The sequence below is a fragment of the Crocodylus porosus genome, unplaced genomic scaffold (assembly GCF_001723895.1).
Source record: "Crocodylus porosus isolate Cpor-Errol unplaced genomic scaffold, CroPor_comp1, whole genome shotgun sequence".
Taxonomy (NCBI): domain Eukaryota; kingdom Metazoa; phylum Chordata; order Crocodylia; family Crocodylidae; genus Crocodylus; species Crocodylus porosus.
The window spans coordinates 39,569,748-39,592,292 of record NW_017728906.1 but is presented as its reverse complement, the minus strand read 5'-3'; the positions used below and the strand labels follow the sequence as shown (position 1 = coordinate 39,592,292).

The 22,545-nt window shown below is 40.9% G+C and overlaps 1 protein-coding gene across 3 annotated transcripts in view; it reads left to right on the top strand.

Moving 5' to 3' along the window:
* Positions 1 to 22,545, top strand: part of ERG (ERG, ETS transcription factor) — a 243,195-nt gene that overhangs the window by 71,231 nt on the left and 149,419 nt on the right. The window lies entirely within an intron of this gene.

Below are 22,545 nucleotides of genomic sequence, written 5' to 3'. Positions count from 1 at the left end.
CCCCTCCAAAAAAAAAAATCCAATAGTTTTTGGTTGTATATAAATAATGGAGATTTTTGCCACTAACTTCAGTAGAACTAGAATTGGGTTCTGTATGTGGGTTGCCTAGCTTGCTGGTTTCTGCAGATGGATTTTGAGGAGCTTAAAATACAGTCTTTAAGCAACAAAGCAAGCAAACAAATAAACAAAGCCAAGGCTTTCTGCATTGTCTCATACACTAGGAGGGATGCCCTTTGGCTTTGGCCCCAGCATGGTAGCTTGGCCCTTCCTTGTAGGAAGTTGTTCTGGTTGTTTGCTCCTCCTCTGCTTACTCTTCTGGGACTGTGTCATAATTCCTAGGGGGACACTCCCTGCTTATCCAAAATATCCTGTGGCTGGGTTTTATCAGCAGGCCAGGCCATTCCCTTTTAAACAGATAGATTTCCCTGTTACAGGCTCAAACTGCAGCACTGTTTTGCTACATCTTTAAAGCTGTAGTATTTTTTACCTTCATTATTTACATAATATTAAACTCAACATATTTTTTTATCCTTCAGATATAATTTATATAATTAAACTTATAAATGGAGCCTCATGCTGTAGTATTAATGCTAACATTTTGGAAATAGCATAGACATCATAGACCTGAACCCAACAAGCTAACTTTGGTTGTCAAGATACTGTATTTCTGCCTATGTGTTGTATCATTGTAACGGTTTTGTTTGGAAAGAGTTGCATAGAATCATAGACTAGGAGGGCTGAAAAGGGCCTACACAGGTCATCTAGTCCTGAGGCAGGATCATCCTTGTCCAAACCACCCCATACAATCCATAATCTCAACTCTACGTAAGACTATCAACCCTCATACAACTCAGACCTAACACTTTAACGTGCCATAGGTAAAGCAGGGGAACTGTGGCAGCCAATGTCCTGATTCTGTGAAATATTGTCAATATATGATCAAGGGATCCTGGGTAGAGGGCCATGCCCCACGCTATAGAGGAAAAGAAACCCCACCACAGTCCATACCAATCTAACCTTGGAGTACAATTTCTTCCTGACCCCAAATATGGCAGCAAGTCTTACCCTAAGCAAAGGGGCAAGATCCTCTAGCCAGGAACCTCTGGTTTTGGTCCCAGCAGAAGCACTGGCATACCCCAGTCCCAATCCCCAACCTTCGCTGCAGCCAACACCTAATGCCTCTGAGGAAGGCTTAAAAACACTCTGACATATGTAACAGAAAAGGGAGTGGGGAGGTTGGCAACCATCAAGGCCCAGAAGCATGGGAAATACCCATCATAGATCATCCCTGACCAGTGACTGCCCAACCTCTTCTTAAACACAACCAGTGAAGGAGAGTCAACAACTTCCCTTGGCCATCTCGTCCTCTGCCTCACTGTTCTAACAGTGAAGAAGTTTTTCCTGATTTCTAATCTAAACTTACTTTGCTGCAACTTCAAACCATTGGTTCACATTGTCTTCTCTGCAGCAAGAGAGAAACGGTGCTTTCCCTCTTCGTTATGGCAGCCCTTCAGATATTTGAAGACTACTATCATGACCCTTCTTAAGCATCTTTTCTGCAAGCTGAATATGCCTAGCTCTTTCAGCCTCTCCTCATATGACTTGCTTTCTAAGCCCTCTATTGTCTTTCCTGCCTGCCTCTGGATCCTCTCTAACTTCTCCATGTCCTTTTTAAAATGTGGGACCCAGAACTGCACAGAGTACTCCAAAAAAGGCTTAACAAGTGCTGGGTAGTGAAGTCACATGCTGTGTCTTGCACCTAATGCTTCTACTGATGCATCCTAAAATTGCATTCACTTTTTGTGCAGATGCATCACACTGCAAACTCACTGAAACTATGATCTTCCAAGACTCCCAGGTCCCTTCCGTAGTGCTGCCACCCAGCCAGGTGTCACCTACTTTATATTTATGTTTTTGATTATTTCTGCAAAGGTATATCACTTTGCATTTGTCCACATTGAACTTCATCCTGTTAACTCTACCCCAACTTTCTAATCTGTCAAGATACATCTGAATTGGGCTCACATCCTCCGTGTTCACAGTCCTTTCCAGTTTCATGTTGTCTGCAAACTTGCTCAAGCTTTCTATGCCAGTGTCCAAATTAATAAACACATTGATAGCATTGGGCCCAGGAGAGAACCCTGTGGGACTCCACTCAAAACCTCCTGCCATTCTGACATGGACCCATTAATAATTACGCTTTGCTTACAGCTATTGAGCCAGTTATTTATCCACCTTGTAGTAGTTTTATCAAGACCACATTTCTCTAATTTATGTATGAGAAGGTCATGTAGGACCTTGTCAAAACCCTTGCTGAAGTCTAAATATGCTATACAACAACATACCCTTCATCCAGTCAAGTAGTTACTTTGTCAAAGAAGGAGATCAAGTTTGTTTGATCTGATTTGTTTTTCATAAATCCATGCTAGCTGCCTGTAATAAGCCTTTCCTCTTCCAGATGATTGCAAATGACCTTCCTTAGGATATGCTTCAGTAACTTTCCACATACTGAGTTGAGGCTAACCGGTCTGTAGTTCCCCATGTCCTCCTTCTTGCCTTTTTTAAAGTGGGGCACTAGGTTGGCCCTTTTCCAGTCCTCTGGTACCTGGACTGTCTCCCACAACTTCATGAAAATCATTCCCAAGGGCTCTGAGATCTCCTTTGACATGTCCTTCAGTATCCTGAGAAGAAGTTCATCTGGCTGTGCTGACTTGAATTCATTCAGACCCAACAAAAACTCCCTGGCTCTTTTGTTATCTCCTCCCTCAGTTTGCATAGCTAGCTGGGAAATGACAGATTCCAGATTATACCTCCTAAAGAGCATGACTACAACAATCCTATTCCTGGAACTAAATTTCTCTGCACAAGTGTCAGAAGTAGGGAAAAATACTGCTATTTGTTTACCACAAACATTTCAGTTATTGTTATTGCATCTCCTGCCTTCTAAAGATACTCTTGATAAATGCTTTTGCAGCAACAGCAGAAATAGATCAGTTATGCAGTTGGGTTCTGAGAAGTTTTTAAGTGAAATGTGATGTTTCTTTTGATATCCACTTCCAAGTATTGAACACATCTATGTTTTATTTGTATCAGATACATTTTTAATTGTTGTTTCTTACACTGTTTGAGCTGATGTCTTCCTGGTTGCTTATCTGTATATCTATAATTTTGCTAGCTCTTTATATAAATTTACTATTTGAACCATTTCATTTTTTATGGATTTCTTTCTCAGTAAGGTGGTTGAAACTAATCAGCAGCTTACTGAGGAATGATTGCATTTGTATAAATAACAATTTTTACTTTTTCCTATTAGAAAGTCTTAACTCATTGAACCTTCTCACCTAACAAATGCAACAGACTCTTGAAATGTGCTCGAATATTGCAGTGACCCCAGAGCAGACAGACAGTGTGGCAAAAGTGCTTTTCACCATTCTCTTTGTTCATGTTTTTGTGGAATCTAAGTACTAAAATACTTAGTTCATAATAATTTGAAATCAAAATAGTAACCAATTCAAATCTTTTTAAGGCATCTAATACCTTTTTGTGAAGTCTTAGTAATTTCAGAGCCAAAAATAACATAAAAGAACTGATTTTCATGTATTTTGCCAAAAATTACATCAGAAGAAGCTTTCACAAGGAGAATTGAATTTCAGTAGGGGGAGGCTGTGTATACTTGTGTGACTTTTGTGGTGAGACTAATAATGACATTTTCTGACAGGCTGGCATTTGCAACCACCCATATTCTTCTCTGTGCATGGAAAATACACAAACTTATGCCCTGCATCTTCCAGGAACAGCTGCTAGGAGTTTGATCAACTAGATTTGAAGCAGGCCTCAGAAGTGCACTTGCTGTGGACAAGTAATACTTCCGTGATTTTACATCCACAGAGCACAGCTGAGCAAGCAACCAGTCTGGTAACAAGGAAGATGAAAGGCAGATTAAAGGAATCTGTTTGCAGCAGTAAAACATGCAAAAGTTAGTTATAAACATGGACAAGAAGTTTATCCCATCCATTTTCTTAACATGTTTGGGATATCAGTACTAGCTAAGTAAACTTTTATTCTTCCACATTAATTATGGAATTCTTTTAAGTATAAACATATTCCTAAAACAAAGTAGTAAATGCTTCTTTGGATATAACGGTAAAAATTGAGTAGGCTAAATAATTAAAAATAAACTAAGGAACTTGCATCGTCTGGGAAATGGTCTACCATATTTTCTAGTAGGTAACCTCTCCCCAGAGTAAAATTTTGTAGAAAAAGTTTTTAAATAAACCTGATTTACTTTTGGTCAACTTTTATTACAGTCATGTTTGCTGTCATATTTTATATAGTCTTATATATTTTGAAACCTGTTTAGATTGCAATGCATCTTACAGTTGTCTGTGGTTAGTTTTACCTGTAATGTTGCAGTGCTTGTTTTTTATAGCTTTTCATTAAATCCACAAAAAGATATCTTCACTTTCACAACCACTGAAGCCACAGAAGTCTTCCTATTCAGAACTGTAGCTCTTATTTTCACTTACTACATATAGAATGTGATCTTTGCTGTCATCGGGTACATTGCTCACTCTGTATTTCTTCAGTAACTTAACAAGAGCTTCTCATTTGACTTGATCCCATGAAGTTTCTACCTGCTCACAAATATGTGTACTGGTAGGCCTTTTTAGCCTTCCTGAAGCTATATGGCTCTGATGTTCAGTGTCCATCACCCACTCATTCCAGAGTTCCTTCATAAAGCAGCACTGGCCTTGCCCCCTCCCAGCCCTGCTCCCTGGAGGCAACGGCAGCATGGGGTGCTGGCCAAAGGGGTGGAGGGGATGGCAAGGCAAGGTTCCCTCTTCCCCGCCACTCCTTGGAGGGAGTGGTGGCATGATGGGGGGGAACAGGGTCAGACCCACTGTGGCAGGGAGGGGGCAGGAGGGGAATGGGGTTGGGGCTGCCATGCCAGAGGTGGGAACAGGGTCTTGCCCGCTGAGGTGTCGGGCAGGGTTGGGCTCACTGCAGTTTGAGGGGGGCTAGGGGAGTGGGCCTGGACCTGAACAACTCGCCCGAAGTCAGGCCCAAAGTGATTGGGGGGAGGCGGAGCAGAAACAGGGTCGGACGAGGACAGTGGGGAGCAGGGGTGCAGGGCCGGAAGCTGGGCTCCATCTCTGCCAGCCTCCCCTGTCATTTTTGATGGGCAATTTGCTAGTATATATATAGTGGTGTTTCATTTTAATTGGGGATTTGGGCGGGGGATCAGACAATTTACGATTTTTTTTATCAGAGAATTTTCAATTTTTTATCAGGGAAATCCAGGGCTGTGAGTGGCAGCAGGCTGTGAGTTGGGGGGCCAGGGGCCTTTCATTTTAATTATGGATTTGGGGGGGTTAATCAGAGAATTAGCAATTTTTAAACAGAGAAAACCAGGATCCCTGATAAGATGCCCTTTATATCAAGTTACATTTCTCAGGAGGCAAAACAGTTTCTCATACTCTAGAAAATATGGTAACCAGCCTGGTAGGCCTTTTCTAGCACTACTTTTTTCCATAATTTAAGAGGGACACAGTAATTTTGTTTTATTTTACTCATTATTCATGTAGTTTTGTTTAGTTATGATTGGTCAGGTCAGTCACATGGTGTTATTTCTTTACGTTGTTTAGTGAATGAACATATACTTTTGGAGAGGAAGCTAGTTACTTTGAGTTTAAAACTGCAACTTTGAAGCTAACTTTCCAGGAACATCTGTGCTTTTAAAATTCAAGCACTTGAATATTTGTAGAAAATAGACTCAAAAGGAAAGGAGGAAAGGCAGTATGATCAATGTGAATATTTATAGACATTTCTGTGCAATACCAATGGCAATTTTTTCATGATGTGAAATTTTATATTAGACATGTAGGGGAAAAAAAATCCTGCTAGTGACAAAAGGAAAAACTAACTATTCTCACAGTCATGTCATTATACTTTAGAATGAGAAATGAGGAAGTGTGTCTTATTTTTAAAAAATAAAAGCCCTCCACATTTAGGAGTGGTTTAATTCTGAATCTAGACTGAGAGGCCACATCTAGACCCATCTGTAGCACCACACACTGCACATGCAGGTGATCCCTGTGCTGCTATGTTTCAGCGCGGGTTGGTTTTTTTTTTTACCTTAGGAGATTCCATGCCAAAAAAAGTGGGGTGTTGTACATGGCAACAACACATGCTGCCCCAAACTGTAACCTGGCCAGCAAGAGCCCTGCTCTGGGTGCTGGCCAGGCTTCCAGGTGCAAGACCCCTGTGGCTGCAGCTCCCGGAGGCCCTAGGAACCCAGGTAAGGCTGCTGGGTCCAGCACAGTTGCTGGCCTGTCTTTTTTACCTCACCCAGGGTAACCTGCCACAGCATGCATGGCACAGACATTCCCCAGGGACAAGGTGTGCCACTGCTACTTGTCTTTGGGGAAACAAACAGCCATATTTGTCTGGACACAGCCAGATGTTGTGGCTTTATCTTTGTGAACATCAAACCATTCTGTTTGAAGTGTTTATAACTCTCATTTCTTTTAAAATGACTTGTTTACTTACTAGTTCTGGATGTGTGCTTTCATCACCATATCATAACTTTGGGGAGTTGTGGCGGTGTGGGTGCTAAGACACACAGTTAACAACCCAGAAGTTGCAAGTTTGGAGCCATAGCAGAAGTCTTCATGGCATGTCCCTGTCAGATTCTATCAAAAATGTAAATTCTGCTAAATACCTTGTCACAAGGACATGAAAAGAGAAAGGATCGTATTTTTGTGTTTACACTTAAAATCATTTGACATGAATGAAAATTGAAGGCTAATTTTAGAAGAACAATATTACATGCAGTTGTTTAGTCCTAGTATACAAAACACAGAATGAAAGACTGGCATGGAAATTTTGGCTTTATCCAGCAAACAATGACATACATGCTTAAACTTCGTCTATATTTCATAGATTTCACAGATTTCATAGACATTAGGGCTGGAAGGGACCTCGGGAGATCATCGAGTCCTGTTAAGTAAATGGGATTACTTGCATCTGCAGAACTAAGCATGCGCATAGCTGACTGTAGGATCAGAGCCCAAGTTTCAACAGAGTTGTTACTGGCAGAGAGAAATTCACAAACTAGCAACATGAGACTAATATCAAGCATAACTGTACAAAATTAAGATGTTTATTTGATTTAAAATGCAGCCAAGAAATTCTTTTTCAGACAGCAAGCTTGGGTTAAGACAAAAAAAATCCACTTTGGGCAGTCTTTTGGAGAAGTTTTTTGGTTGTTATTGAAAGTGCTGCTATAGAAAGTGTTACTGTCTGTGGCATGGCTTGAGTTCCCTCACTCTTCCAAACTAGTTCTGCTATATGAGGATAGTATGCCAACTATGAAGCAGACTGAATGCTGGGAAGAAGACAATGATGAGGATTTCAATTGTCTCTGTATGTGCCTAAGTTTAGTTGCTGTGCTACCTAACTTTTGAGCACCTACCTTAAGAGAGTGACTTAAAATGACTGGGTCAGTGCCTAGCATTCTCATAAAGTCAACGGAGAACATCAGACCCACCTAAGTGGGATTCAGGTGTCTAGTTGTTTTCCACAGAGAAGCGGAGTGGTATGTGCCTCTAAATGGCCATTCATAAAACTTGGAAATACTTAGAGGTTGTCAATAGGAATGACTTCTGTAAATTCCCACTATTCTAAAACTATCCATTAACTGTTCCCAATTTCCTTGCAATTCACAACACATAATAGCAATTCTGTGCTGCATTTCTAAGGACAGTTTAGTTCATGATGCATGAGTCCATTTGACCAGTAGTTAGAGCAGTTGTCCAGGACATGGGCAACCCAAGTCTTAGCCCCCTTTCATCCTTAAGGAATTACTGTATTTGTTTGAATATGAGATGAGGTGTCCCCCGCTCCAATCAGCATGGGGAAAACAGCACCTCATCTTACATTTGCATATAAGAAAACCTCACTAAATACATTGCCTATCGTTACATTGCTGCCAGAAGCATCATGTTCTCAGTAATGGAAACCAACTCTTAAGCTGATTGAATGCAGCCCACACTGAGCATGCCTGTAGAACACATGGCCCATATTGGACAAACATAACTGATGAGAACCCTTTTTTTTCTTTTGCTAATTAAAAAAGACAGGCAAGAGGTGTTCCTTCCCCAGAGAACTGGCACTGGGCTTAGAAGTACTGTGATATCAGGCTGGCACCAGGAGGGCCAGAGCCAGACCTAACACCCTCCTTTGATGACAAAAACCAAGATGCTGCTAGGAAACTTTCTTTCTTGGCAGGGGTGGCATGGTCCTTAAAAAAACCCGGGTTAAAAAACCAGGTTATTTCAGCCCACCTGAATAACATACAGTGCTCACTGTGCTCAGTCCCCCTCAGTGCTAACTCTTTTCCACTCATAGCGAACCACTTCACTGAATACATTTCAACTTCCTCTTCAGTTTCACAACTTGGTTTGTAGCTACAGCTTTAAAAAATCAGTTCTCTTTCTCACCCAACCATATTCTTCCAGCATTCCAGCAAATCAGAACATAATACTTGTCAGCAGACATTATTAGTTCAGACAGAAGAAAACATTCTTTTAAGTTGTTATATGCTAATAAAGCACAAAATAAACAAACTGTGGCAACAGAAAAATATATAATTAAATGTTTAAGTCCAAGATTGATTTTTAAATTGCTAATAAGTTCAATCAAAACAAAAATAAGGGCAGTTTTACCAGTTGCGTCTAATCAGTGCTTCAATTTAAATACATAGCTATAAACGTCAAAATATACAAGTTCTTATGTGAGCGAAGAAGTGTAACCAGAATGCAAATACATTCTTCCCTTGACCAGAATCCTCTAATGGGAAGGACTGAGGATTCTGGATTTGGCAGCAATGGGGGGCAGAGCTTAGGGTATGCATAGCTATCTCTGGAATTCTCTTTAAGAAGGATGCCAGCCTGCCTTTATACATATCATTTCAAAATTAACTGGAAGTCCTGAACTAAGGCAGAAATTTGATTCTGGGCTTCTTGATTACCTGAGGCCTTCGTATTTAGGAGGACAATCCCTGCCTTTGAAGTCTACCCTGGCCTGTTCTGAGCTGAGCAGAAGAGACACTTGAGCAACATCACACTGTTTCCAAAAGAGAAAGGTGCTGATGACAGAGCATTCTTGCAGATGGTCTTTTTTCCTGGGACAGTCTCTCTCCTGCTCTTGCCTTGCCTGTTGCCCTTCCACGAATGTTTACATGCAAGATTTTTTGTGAAGGGTGGGGTCTGGGAAGGATGAGATCTGTGGAGAATGGGGAAGGCAGTTCTGCTTAGCTGTACAATTGTATTTGTTGCTACTGTTTATGGCCTGGGCACTTCATTTTATTTTTAATAAAATTGATGATCAGCTATATCAACTCATTTCACTGGTTGGCCTGGGCAGTTTTAACATGTAGATTGCATAATAGAGCTAGAATGGGGTTGCCAGTTGATACAAATTAAGCCGCCTTATTAAATTGCCTTCAGCTGTTCTCTGCAAATGCTTTTAAAGAAACTTCTGCAAAATTTTTTCAGATAAAAACAGCAAAAGAAAAAAATCCAGCCTCAGTGGTATTCTGAGCTACTACATCTGTTTGCAGGACTGGGAAGCTTAAAAAGCAGTGTGTGTTTACAGGCAAGTAACACAAAACCATAAGGAATTATGAGCATTAGTGGAATGAGTTAATTTTTTTGAGACTAGAGTCCAAGTGAATTAAACCAGAAAGAGGAATCAAACCTGTGAAAGTGAGTTTACTTGATTTTTTAATTTGCTGTTGGTGTTTACGGCTTAGAGGTTTGAAAGACATATCCATACTATCCAATGAGATTAGTCTCTTTTCTCTTTGCAGAATGCTTATGAGCAGTTTATGATTTCCTTTAATTCAGTCATTAGATTTATTTACTAATATTATTTATTAATACTTGTTTTTTACTTTAGGAATTAATTATGAATGGTTCATTCCAAGAATTTAATGCTCGGTATTTGAAACTTATGCTGTGTTTCTCAACTGTCATTAGGAAAATAAATCACCAAGTGTTTCTTTTCCCTGACTGACCAAGCATGAAACATTTAGGTGTGCAAATTTTAAATCTGATTTCTCATATATATGCATCTTTTGAAATCTGCATTTTGAGGACATTCATTCCAGTAAAATTCAATAGCACTCTCGTTGATGGAAAGCAGAGGAGACAGTTTTTCTCCCACTCACACATCTATGAGATTTTCAAAAGGGGGGCAGCAGGTCATTTTAGAACAATTGGAGCTGCTGGGAGATAATCACTTTTGAAATCTGGGCACAAATCTGAAGGCAATTCATTCAAAAGTCAAACAAATATTTGCAGAAAATCTTTTCATTACAGTAGGTCAACTATACTTAAGCAGTTTTTATTTTAAACTGTAATGCCATGCTTCTCTGTAGATTAGAGGAAAATTTCACATAGGAACAGTGAATTCAAGTTAAATTGACTCTTCTTTCTTAGGGTTTGTCTGGATTGCCGATATTCTTAGTTATACTGTAGCAGTCTAATTATATTAACTATAAAGTGCTTTAATTAGACTAAACTGATGTATTCCCCCTCCTGAACAAGAGAGGCTTTTTCGCTTTACTTTAAACCACTTCCTTAGTGATATAAGCTTAATTTGAAACAGGCACTCTTACACTAGAATAAGAGGCCAGATATAAAAGTTACGCTTATTGTGCATTAAGTGCATAGAAAACAGTCTACAACTGTAAACAGACAGTCAGAGCACATAGTGTGCTGTAAAAATGGTTGATCCTGCTCTAAGATAATCCTGGATGGATGTGGTATCAGACTTCAGGGCTGTAGGTTAGAGCACCATAATGAATATCTCTGTACCACATTCCATTGCGAGTCACAGTGGGTCACATTCTGCTGACATCCCAATGAAGCATTGTGGTACCCTGCTCACCTCTCCTTGTGGGACGGCAGTCTAGCTTACACCAGAGCTCGTCCCTTCTGCCCAAGCACCAGGCTAGCTCCACCCCTGAGCTGTCAGTGATCCAAAGTGGTGAAGCTTGCCTCCAACCCCTGCCCCCTTGTTCCCTCTGGCTAGCCATGAGCCACTATGTGGTATTATTGTTCAGTGTGCAGATTCCATCTACCTGTTCTGGGCATTTGTAAAGACTGAAGCTTTTGATTAAGTGCTGTGCTCTGCTGGACAATGTATTCACACAGGGGGCAGTCCAAGACATTCATCTTGTACTGTGTTGTTTTGAAGTGTCTGAATCCAGATTTCAGTCTGTTCAGCTTGACCCACGCTTCTCTGTCAAGATCATGCCCAATGGGTAACTCATTTGGTGTAGGTATAAAATGCTGTAGAAATTGCTTTTAGCCCAGGTTACTCTGAATGATCATTTTATTTTCCATTTAGCACAACACACAAGGCCACAGTACCCAGCCTGCTGGGCTCTCCACAGGCCCAGAAACCTAGCAACAGGGGAGTGGTTAGGATCTGTCTTCTTATGTCACTTGATCTAATGCTGTAGAGTGCAGGAAATACATCTGTGTGCAAGTTGTGCAGCCTGTTAAGTGTTTCTGTGCACTGTTAAGTACCATATCAAGGTTTTTAGTGCAATGATTTCTGGACCATGCAGGAGCAATCTTTTGGGGCATATACCCTACAATGAGAGACTGTGAGACCTGAACCTGTTCAGCTTTCATAAGAGAAGGCTGAGGGGGGACCTGGTGACTGTCTATAAACTCACTAGGGGGGACCCGAAGGGAAGTGGTGCTGGCTTCTACCCTGGGGGTCTTTAAGAAGAGGCTTGATGCCTACCTGGCTGGACCCATTTGAGTCCAGTTTTTCTCCTGCCCAGGCTGGGGGTCGGACTTGAAGATCTACAAGGTCCCTTCCAACCCTACCTACTATGATTCTATGATGCACCATTGCATGTGCTGTAGTTCTGAGCATTTTAAATTGACATCCCATGTTATGCTGGCTAAATGTCTTATGGCAGATACCCATGCAGAGACTTTACAGCTGACCTTCTGAATGTGAAGTTTATAGGTGAGGGAACTGTTTAATATGACTCATTGTTAAGCTGGGGTATGCTCATGAAGAAGGATCTAGTTGCCTATTTTGATGTTTAGCATGCTCTTGGCTTAATTGTCCATGTGGAAGACGGATGATACTGATTTACTGATGCTCCTCATTGACCTCATGCCTCTCAAACAACCCTCCCAAACCTCTGCCCCACAGGCCTGGAAAGAAGGTACAGCACCAGGCTTGGTGCCCTCTGCTGTTGTTGAGGGGCGTATCAGTTGTGTTGCATTGAGTGGGACATTGTGTTACACTGAGTTGTCAATCTGGGTAATTGACAACTGACCACCCCATCCCTCAAAGTCAGTGTCTTTACCCAAATCCATCTGACACAAACCTTAACCCAAACAGACCTCAATATATACTGAAAGCTTTTTTTCAAGACCCAAAGCCATGGTGTAACCAACCGGTGAAACTGCGTGTTTTTGCTGGCAATCTTCTAGATGCCATTTGGCAAAGCAGCTATGAATGAGCAGTTCTACAGGTAAGGTGCAGAGGGAAATGGGAATTCTCCCTAAAAATGCCCCCTTCCCCCCAAAAAACTCCATCTCCTCCTGGAGAACCAGAGTAAGTTCATGCCTCCAGACCCTGACACTTGGATTTCCCATCCTTCCCAGCTCTCACGGTGGGGAGATGGCACCTGAGCATCTGGGTTTTCCCAGCTGGGAGATGGAACACATATGTATTGTGCCATGGTCAGTGTTGGTTCATGAAGAGCTTTGTGGTTTCTGGTCCTGGGTAGGGAAAAGGCCCCAGACAAGGGACTCATCAGAAGTCCCTTGGTGTCTCCCTTGTCTGCAGGCTCCAAATTTGTGCCTGGGAGGCCTGGTTATGGAGCCTGAGATGCTGGATCCAGGATGGTCACCCAGACACCTGCAGACTGCTGAAGATATGCACTTCTGCCCCTGGGGCAGGGGGCTGGACTCAATCCTCTGGGGTCCCTTCCAGCCCAAATGTTTATGAAATCTATGAATAGACAGCATCAGTGATGTGAGGACCAAAAGGGACTCTCAGTATAGGGCATTAGAATGGACAAGTTGGCAACTGCTTGCACCCACAGTGCTGTGGTGTATGAGAGTCACATTGCAGAATAGGGAGTTTATGTACGTAATCAAAGGACACTTGGAATCCAACTATGACACCCTTGAGTAGTGTCAGTGCTGCCTTCTGTAGGGAGACTGTTGTCCTCCCACCACGGAGAACCCCAGTCCAAGGACTATATCCTGAGATGACAGAAATGGGGGTCCCAAAACGGGAGGCCCTGGATGGCCACCTTGGGGGAATGCTCCACACTGTGCATTGATTGGGAGATGCTGGGGTATGGGGGAGCCTTGGAACAGAGGTATGGTGTTTGGAAGCTGCTGATCTATGGTCTAAGGAGCCAGGAAGGTGTCTGGCAGGGCCAAAATGTGAAAAGCATCTTTGAGGTAGGGAAGGAAGTCCAGGGTGCTTGAGACTCAATGCCAGGGCTGGCATTAACTTTGCCTACCTTCCAGGGCCAACACACTACACCCAGCCACTGGTGGTCATTGTCATAGGTGCACAGTCCCAAAGATGTTCCAGGTTTGTCCTGGAAGGAGGCAGAGGCACTCAGAACAAGGGGTGGGGCAAGCTCACCAACCCACTGTGGAGGAGTGGGACAGCCTCTGTGAATAGGCACTCCCCTGGTCTCTGGTCCAAGTTCCAGAATGGGCAGCATTCCAGTTTTTCTTTATTTTGTACATGCACATTTGACAACATTAAATGGAGGGGCAGCAATTTCATGTGTGGCATTCCCCCTGCCACCCTAATGTTTTGTGTTTTGTTAAGTTGAGCCCATATGGCTGCCCACCCCATTTCCCCCCCTCTATGTCCCACCCAGTGCAGGCAGGGTCTTTCTCCATTCTCTCAATTCTTCTCTCAACTGAGAAGAAGGTTCCAAATTCTGGAGAGGGCAATGTTGCACAGTTTTTGTTTAATAAATACACTAACAATTTGACAGCTTCAACATTTGATTAAAATAAGGCATCTCTCTTCCTTGCTCCGCATTCTGATCCACCTTGATGTATGTCTCTAGGGGGAAATGGGGAAGGAGAGGAGAAGGGGGATGGTGTGTGTTGTGGACAGAGGTGCCTGTAATGATGGGCCAGAGGAGATCATGGAAGGAGACCTGTGGCTTAGTACCAGGGCATGGGCAGTCAAAGCCCTCCGGCTCTACTCATCCAGGGAGGGCTCCCAGCCCACACAGGTGAGGAGCTACTTAGCCAGGGCTTCATGGATTTGGACAGCCTGCCATGGTGTGAGGCCAGGGCCAACAATATCGGTCAGGGGTGGGAGCACAGGCATCTGGGGCATACCCACACACACACCCACCCACCCCAAGCATCTGAGATACATGCACACACACAGAACCCAGGCATCCAATATATGCATATATGCATGTGTGGTATAGCCGGCTGATGGCTCATAGCCATGATGAGCTGCTGACGCCTCAGGTCCAGGTGGGCAGCTGTGATTCCCCTGCCAACCAATCAGGGCTGGCTGGGACCTTTTGGCTTCGGCAGCCTGGGGCCCCATGGGGCAAAGTGGGAGGCATGCAAGAGCCCTCCCCCCCCACCCGCCAAACCTGCTGTGCAGGCAGGCTCTGAGCCCCCACACCAAAAGGCTAACTTGTGTTCTGGTTCCTCCTGAACTGAACGGGAGTGTTTAGAGTAAAGCTTGAAAGTTAGAGCGTTTTCACTGCCAGCTTCTTGAATGTCTGTACTTAGCCAGAGTGTCCAAATGGGGTGTTGCTGTGGTATAACTTGAGGAGTTCTCAATCTTTTTCTTCCTGAGGCCCCCCCCCAGCATGCTGTAAAAACTCCATGGCCTGCCTGTGCCACAGCAACTGCCCAGCCCTCAGCTTTGCCTGTACAGCCCTATGTGCAGTGAGTGGGGTTAGTGGTGGGGAGCCCTGGGGCCCCACTCACCTGAGCAGCAGCAAGGTGGAGCCTTGCCTGCCTGCCTGCAGCACTACTTGCAAGATGGAGGCTGTAGGGCCAGGCAGGGCAGGCCCACCCCTGCCCCTTCCTTGAGACTTGCCTCAAGAGGTTGAGGCACCTCCTCCCTGAGCTGGACAGGACCAGGCAGACCCCCTGAAGCCTGTTTGCAGCCTCTCCAAGGGACCATAGACCTCCCCAGTTGAGAGCTATTGATATAACTGCACCATCTAAAATTCCACTGCATTTTATAGTAATGTAACTTTTCTATGTTGTAAAGCTCTAAATAGAAAAAGGGCAAAGTAGCATATAAAAAGATCTATAAATCCACTCTTCTCTTTCTATTAAATATACTTCAGTTTTGTATTGTTCACCTTGATGGTGCAGTGGGCTCTAAAGGAGAGAAATGCTTTGAGGACTATCTCAGAAGGGTACCTTGTGTCTGAAAGTTTGTCTAAATCTCTCCCAACCATGCAGTTGGTCCAATAAAAGATATCACCCACAAAAATCCTTGCCCCTTGCAACTTTCTTGAACTATCACAGTGATAACATCACTCCAATACTCAGTCCGTCAAATCATTTGTCTTCATAGTTTTCTGAAGTACGTTTTATTTACAGATCTCGTAAGATCATAAATTACATACTATTTCTCAAAGATATGGATCTTTCCAATGTGAAAAAAGTAAGGAAGGCTTCTCCTAAAATCAGAGGGGGCATGGAGCGAGAGACACTTAAAAAACAAACACTGAGTTTTTATGCAGTAAATATACTAGAAAATGACTTTGGAGTCTTCCTTTCCAGTGGTAATCCCTATTTAAAAAAACCCTAATAAAATGCTGTATAAAAGAAATTCCTGGGGCAGTGCAGAACTAGGGATAGAGCCAGATGTGCTGGTTAATAACCCAGCACATGTCCAAAGCCAGGCCAGGAGTCACTTGCTATCACCTAAGCCAGACATTCTATATAGATACAAAGCAATACTGCAGAGAATGACTGATCATATGCAATCATATTTTTTTAAAAGAAAAAAGAGGGGACACGAGGACGGAACTAGAGACAGTGTGTCTGTCCTGAGGAACAGCAAAGTAGAAGACACTGTCCTCCACATACGCATTAGTCTGCCTGTGTGGATTCTGTTATCCAGATGTTGGGCTAGATCCTATAGCAGGGATTGTGAGGAAAAATCCTTTTAAAAGAAATCAATTTCCAGCGCTAAAATTAAGGTTGCCAGATTTTGTAAATATAATAGTGAATGTAATTTCTAAAAAGTTTCTTTTTTTTTAAACTCTAGTCACAGTGCTTGCTGTTGCTGGCATTTGTGTATGCTTCTGAGTATCTTCCAGATAAAAATGCAGTTACCTTAATTTTAAGCTTAAATTTGACAAACAGCTGTAACACTGCGATACCTTAGGATAAATGACCACCTAGTTAAATGGTTCTCAAACCAGCTCTAAGAAGTTTTAAAATAACTTATGTTATTTTGTCAATTGGCTTGATTAAATTATATGTTCAAAACCTGATGTGATTTTCCCTCATCCCTGTCTTAGCTCAAACAGAAATTTGCTTTAATTGAGATATCATACCTATTATCCAAAAGTACAGCTAGAGCAATGATCAAAATATATCAGCGTCATCTGAATTAAAAAAAAAAGATTCAAGTTCTCTCTAAATGAAAAAAATAAATTAGATGGAAATATAAATTGCTTGAAGCAGTTATAATATATTTGTAATTTGAAATCAAAGTCTTTATGTTGCAAAGTGGAATGCATGCTGCATATGCACAAATGATATTATAAAAGGCAGTTTTGCTTTTGTGTAGTCCCAAACCTATAACAGACTCCAGCATTTATGCATATATGGGAGCTAGGCTCCAAGTACATGGTTCTCATTGCAGAAGCAGAATCTGTAATGGAAAACCAAGTTACAGGAACACTAAAAGCTGTGCACAATTGGCTTGAAATGGTAATGACAAAATAAAAGAAAAGCATCTGTGAATCAATGTTTATTTTAATGAGTCAATTGGTTTGGTTTGTTCCTTATCTATGGAGTTTGCATGAGGAATACAGCATTTCCAAAACTGAATTCTGATACTCAGATGTTGCTACTTCTACTATATTTCTTTCCAACTATCAGAGAAAGTGAGACTCTAACTAGATGAAAACTTGTACTGAGGATTTTTTTGTCTGTCAAACAGAACCAATATTGGTTACAATTCACTTTGGAAAAGCAATCTGAAAATAAACAAAACAAACTATGACTGGACTAAAAAAATAACTGCATAAATTTTGTCTATATATCATTTTTCATTTTGGAACACTATCTGTCAAATAGGATTTGTGAGAAATCTTAGCCTACGATCTTACTGAAAACCAGAATTTTGAATGTAGATTTCTTGGTGGTCCTTCCCAGAAGTCTGTTCAATACGTATTATTTATTTGGACCATATTATGCATTTCCTAAAATATAAAAGACCTCTGTAGTTAATGTCTTTCTTATTTTTTTAGCATATAAGATGTACCACAAGTTACCATATTATCAAACCAGAGTCAGAGAAAATGTAGTTCCTTTATTTTTATACAGTAACAGTAAATGACACTGTTTCCTAGGAGGAGGAAGTGAAATTGAGCATGTTTGAGAGAGCATGTCTGACGGTGAGTGGTGAAGTTGATGAAAAAGTGTATAATTCGTATGTCTCACCTGCAAAACGGCAAGCGGTGGTTCTGACTACTGAATCCATTTGGACATTTTAAAGCATTGAATGATGCAGAAGGACTGGGAAAAGGGGCAGATATCCTTACTTGAGAATGAAGATACAATTTCAGACAGTTCTTGAAAACATTTCCTTTGCCTTTCAACATCTCTTCTATCCAGTCTAGAATCACTTCCAGTGGCTTTATGTCAGCCTATAAAACCTGCTTCTGCACTGAGGAAGGTGGATAGTGGAGCTATGAAGAAATGTAAAGAGCTGAATGTACTCTGTGCAATCTGGTACACAAATCCATTGATCTTGCAACCTGCCCTTGGGGTTTAACCCATGTGTTAAACAGGGGTATGACTGAAACTTGTGGGACTCCATAGATGAATGCTTTTGAAGCACAGAAGTCCATCATAATCCACTATATTCTGTTGATATAAGAGTATTGGCACTAACACAGGGTGATTCATCCACCCCTGAGAGATCTCTGAGGCAATTTGACATTATTCAGACTGATATCATTAAATAATGAGGACTGAATGTTATTCTTAGACACTGGATTAAATTTTCGGTTTAGAAGTATATGAAAGGGCTCTTTGATTTTGGAAAATTCCTATGACACTGTCAAATCTGCTAACAGGATTAAGTCATCCACCCACTTTCAAAATGAAGTATCACATCCTTATATGCATCTCTTCAGTATATTTTCAGGCGGCTTTTCAAGAGATTCTGATTTATGAGTATTAAACTAGTGATTATCAACAGTACCAGGTCCAAGAACTTAAAAATCTTACAGAGGGTTTGTCCCAAATGTTTTTGTTTATTTTGCGGCATGTTTGATCAACCCCTTCATGTTTTTTATTTGAGTTTCTAGTTTTAATAAATTCAGTCTCAGTGATACTCAGCTAAAGCATAATTTTTGGTTTCGGGTTTGTTGCTGAATTTTGTCTTGATTCAGCCCCAAACCATAATGCCCCTTCCAAGTACCTAAAACCTGGCTCTATCCCATTAATAAGGAAAACCTATTTACGTAGCCACTGGTAGCTCAAGGTTGGGGTTTGTAACTAACTCCAGGTTTCATGTGGTTCAAGGCTCATATTAAAAATGTCACATAGTCTATTCCTGGCAATTAAAATGACTTCTGTTCTGCCTCTTGTTTGTGCCTCTGTCCTGTCTGTTGATGCCCCTCAGTTATTCTACTGTGTTTTGCTAGTCTGAGTTATGCTGAGCTGGCTCTTCCTGATTGTATATGAATAATCCCTTTCCACCCGTCCATTTTGCAGATTTTGCAGGTGTCCAGAATTAGCAAAGACTTTGCAGGCCTCTGGCGGAAGATATATAAATATAATACTGTCATTCCTTTAAGAATTCCAGCAACAGCAGGTTTAGAGAATGCAAAAAGCATGGCACACATGTGAATTGTCTGTCTTGCACTGTTTTTACCACATGGATTTTATTGAGACTGCCAGTAAAACTGAGAGGTAGGGGGAAGGGTTTTCAATCCTTTCAGGAGGTCAGCCATACATGAATTTTTGTCTTGAAACTTTGATTATATTCTGATTGCTGTTGATCTTTATTTAAACTGAGAGACACAAAATGCTTTTGAGGGTCACCTGTGTTATTTCATAGATTATAAGGGCATGACGGACCATTTATGCTGAACTGGACTGACCTGTATAATGCAGGCCATAGAAATTCACTCAATAATTTCTGCATCCAGATAAAGGTAAAATGAGTGTGGGTACCTAGTCTAGAGACTTCCTTAAAACTATTTTTTGAGTTGCCAGTATCAAGAGAGAAAATGCTGGAACAAACTCATAAATGAAATAACCAGAAGTTATCAGGACCTGATGGTTTTAATCCAAGAATTGTGAAAGAATTTAAGAATGAGGTGGCTGAGCGGCTAACAACAGCAATAGAACAAGTTATTGAAGTCTTGGACTTAAAAGCAACAAATTATTGTATATTTTTCTCTTTAAAAAGGAAGAATACTGTTGATTATAGTTGCTTACAGACATGAAAAAACAGTGCTTTACTTTCAGCTTGACACACTACCAAGCCAAGCACAGCACATGCTTAAAAGAGGCATCATATTAGTTTGACCCAGCTCGCCCAAATTCTGTAAAGATCAGGCACTCCAGTAGGGCCTTTGGGCACTTTTATCTAATGGCTGACTGAATAAGCTGAAGGGTACAATCTATACAACTCTGAGGAGCCAGGTCAAACTAATGTGCTTTCTCTTCCAGTAAAGTGCTGGTTTTTAATTTTTTTTTTACCGTCTGTCAGTAGCCTATGAAAATTAAAGACTCCTGAGCCTTCTTGCAGGACCAAAAAAATAGAAATGATAAGTAGTGGCAAAGTTATTAAAATACCTAGATGAACATAATATCAAATGAACAAATCCATACTGTTTCTGGAAAGAAAATTCATTACTTTCTGGCATACCAGCATTGTTTGGGTCAATAAACTAATGGATCAAGAAGAAAAGACAAAAAGCTTAAGAAAATGAATTAGCCAAAGGATAACAGGTTACATCCAAAGATAAGAAACTAGCTAAAGATGGATAGCAACAGTGATGATAATAGTGATTTTGAAGTATTAAACATTCAATTTTCAGCATTTCACCAAATATTAATAGCAGGCTGTCCTAGACCCCATCCTAAAACTAGTGTCCATTGTATATAAAGTTATGACTTGGAGGAGGGTATGAACCATATCATGGCAGAAACTTGCAGATGACAATATTATTCAGGTTAGTCAAAACTAAGTGATATGTGATGAAATTCAAATGGTTTCACAAAGCCAGGTCATGGAGGCAATGTGAGGACAGATGAAATCCAAGGGAGGTAAGTGTTAAGTAACACATATTGAAAAGGACAGTTTGAGCCAGACATGCACACTGCTTGGATTAAATATATCGAACTCTTATTCTAGTATAGGTCTGAGTGCACACTACTATTAACCTCTTTTCATATTAATAATTGTATACCTCTGTTTTGCTAATGTATTTGTAGTTGATGACAGAACATTAACAAACAGCTCGTGACTACCTATACCCCGTAACAATCTCTGAAATGGAATTAAAAATTTCAAATACATAGGTTTGTTGAGTTTCTCCTTTTCTTTTTAATTTTTTGTAATATGAAGGTGTATTGAACCTGTTTTGATGCAGAGGAGAAATCTGTTTTTTTAATAGGTTGTTCTGAGATATGTGTACAATGTGTTCTTAGCTAATATACATTTGCTGCCTCTCTGCCTTGTAAAAATATCCTGTTTTTACTTCCTCTTATATTAAGAGAAGTGAAAAGGTTTTGAGGTTTCAGGAATAGAGAAGTAGAATATAAAACAGAAGTACCAACTGCTTGCTTTTCAGTTACATATTAGTAATCCAAATTTAAATTCCTTCCACAACCTACTGAAGATATAACTTAAGGTTTTTGTGGGGGTTTTGTATTGCAGCCTATTTGGCCAGGTTCTTTTGTGATTTTAAATGAATTTTGAGGTTAACCTGTGGCTCCCACAGGATCCTATATTACATGATGAAGTTTCTACATGATTAAGTTTCTACATGGATAGCATATCTTTATTTTTGTATATTCAGTACTCAAGAAAGACTGATAGTCAGAGACTAAAGTTTTTTACATAAGAACATAAAAACTACCATTTACTGGGTCATTGAGTCCAGTATCCTGTCTCTGTCAGTGTCAGAGTAGATGCTGAAGGGGAGGCTAATAAGACAATCCAGAAAGCTCCTCCTTCAATACAGTTTCCAGAACGTAGAGGTTTAGAAATTCTGATTCAGAGGCTGCAGCCCTATCCATCATGTTCAGTGCCTACTAATGGATTTTTCCTACATGAAGTTATCCAGTCCACTTTTGAACTGTGTAAAAATATCAGTCTCCACAACAATTTGTGGCAGTGAGTTGACAAGTTAATTACTCATTGTGTGAAAAAGAACTTCCTTTCATTAGTTTTAAATCCCCCACCTACTAATTTCATATTGTCCCCTAGTTCTAGTATTTTGAGACAGTAAATAATAAAGCCTAATTTACTTTTTTTGCACCATTTAATATTTTGTAAGCCTCAATCATCTCTTTTTTTAAGATGAAAGGTCCTAGCCTATTTTGTCTGTTTTCCTATGGAAGGTCCTCATGCCTCTGATCAAACTTGTCCACAGAGAGGATACAGAAAAGGAGGTGGTGATGGAAGCGTCTTAAGATTGCTCTGCCCATGCACCTGAATCTGACCTGGAACAACAATTTGCTAGGATAAAAGGGTAATTCAGTCTTTGTGCATATGCTATACAGGTCCTTTTGCCCGAGCTGGACAACCTTGTGGCCTACTGAATTGGTCTTTTGAGATATGGACACTGGCAACCAGACAACCCACTACATATACCTTGTATAAATCAATGAATAATCAGTCATCTGCTAGCAACACCTTTTGGTTACTGTTGAACAGAGCTGGTTTTAAAACACAGCATCAAAAGCCTTGTATTTCTCATTTCCAGATTGCTGTGCCAACGGCTTGACTAAATACCACATCTATTCTGAAGAAAACAACATAAAACAGATATAGCACATCACTTTCAAGTCTCTATTAGTAGCAGTGTATGCATGAAAGGCAAAATGCCTGTTATTTAAATTGATCTGAATCCTTAAGATTGTATGGTCAGAACTAACAACCCAGTGTCACCATCCATGTGAAATGAAATTTCTTGCTTTAAAAATTCTAACTTTCTACAGTGAGACATCTTACCTCTGATTATTCCAATGTGTTCCTGGTATCTCATACACATAGGCTGATTTT